General features: G+C 43.8%; 1 pseudogene; it reads left to right on the top strand.

Moving 5' to 3' along the window:
* Nucleotides 1–373: 373 nt before the first annotated feature.
* On the top strand, nucleotides 374–490 carry LOC126357330 (5S ribosomal RNA; annotated as a pseudogene).
* Nucleotides 491–1,640: the final 1,150 nt, after the last annotated feature.

Below are 1,640 nucleotides of genomic sequence, written 5' to 3'. Positions count from 1 at the left end.
AGATTTCTGATCATTCCTCCCTATATAAGTCGGTATCAACAAAATATTTTCGCATTCGGAGGAGAAAGCTGGTGATTGGAATTTCGCGAGAAGATTCCGTCGCAACGAAAGACGCCTTTCTTTTAATGATTTCCAGCCCAAATCCTGCATCATTTCTGTGACATTCTCTCCCATATTTCGCGATAATCAAAACGTGCTGCTTTTCTTTGAACTTTTTCGATGTACTCCGTCAGTCCTACCTGATAAGGATCCCACACCGCGCAGCAGTATTCTAAAAGAGGACGGACAAGTGCAGTGCAGGCAGTCTCCTTAGTAGATCTGTTACATTTTCTAAGTGTCCTGCCAATAAAACGCAGCCTTTGGTTAGCCACATGGCAACGGCCTTGCCGCAGTGGATACACCGGTTCCCGTGAGATCACCGAAGTTAAGCACTGTCGGGCGTGGCTGGCGCTTTGATGGGTGACCATCCAGCCGCCATGCGCTGTTGCCATTTTTCGGGGTGCACTCAGCCTCGTGACGCCAATTGAGGAGCTACTCGACTGAATAGTACCGTCTCCGGTCAAAGAAAACCATCATAATGACCGGGAGAGCGGTGTGCTGACCACACGCCCTTCCTATCCGCATCCCCACTCAGGATGACACGACGGTCGGACGGTCCCGATGGGCCACTTGTGGCCGGAAGAGGGAGTGCTTTCTTTTTTTGGTTAGCCTTCCCCACAACATTTTCTGTGTGTTCCCTCCAATTTAAGTTGTTCGAAATTGTAATACCTATGTATTTAGTTTAATTTACGGCTTTTAGATTAGACTGATTTATCGTGTGACCGAATTTTAACGAATTACTTTTAGCACTCATGTGAAGCCTCACACGTTTCGTTATTTAGGGTCAACTGCCACTTTTCGCACCATTCAGATATCTTTCCTAAATCCTTTCCCAGTCTGTTTTGATCTTCTGATGACTTTATTAGTCGATAAACGACAGCGTCATCTGCAAACAACCAACGACGGCTGCTCAGATTGTCTCCCAAATCGTTTATATAGATAAGGAAAGAAAGGGCCTATAACACTGCTTTGGGGAACGCCTGAAATCACTTCTGTTTTACTCGATGACTTTTCGTCAGTTACTACGAACTGTGACCTCTCTAACAGGAAGTCACAAATCTAGTCACATAACTGAGACGATATTCCATAAGCACGCAATTTTACTACGAGCCGCTTGTGTGGTACAGTGTCAACAGCCTTCCGGAAATCCAGGAATATGGAATCGATGTGAAATCCCTTGTCAATAGCACTCAGCACTTCATGTGAATAAAGAGTTGTGTTTCACAGGAACGATGTTTTCTATACCAATGTTGACAAGTTTATATTATTCTAAGAGGACGGCATTCAATGACTATGAATGGCAGCTCGAGAATCCGGCATTGACGTCTCCTGTAAGCGCTTGTCACCCTATCGAAAAAAAAAAAAAAAAATGCAATTTCACTTCAGTACTGTGCATTCAACAGCAGTGACCGTTAGTGTTAAATCCTTCCTAGTCGTCAAATGTGGGGTGTCTAGGAAATCTGCTTTCTCGTATCGGTGGAAGACATTCAAACAAATCGTATTAATGATTTTTATTACAAAATGAGCAATTACAATAATTA

The sequence above is a fragment of the Schistocerca gregaria genome, chromosome 3 (assembly GCF_023897955.1).
Source record: "Schistocerca gregaria isolate iqSchGreg1 chromosome 3, iqSchGreg1.2, whole genome shotgun sequence".
NCBI classification, from domain to species: Eukaryota; Metazoa; Arthropoda; class Insecta; order Orthoptera; family Acrididae; genus Schistocerca; species Schistocerca gregaria.
This window is presented reverse-complemented; position numbering and strand designations above follow the sequence as displayed.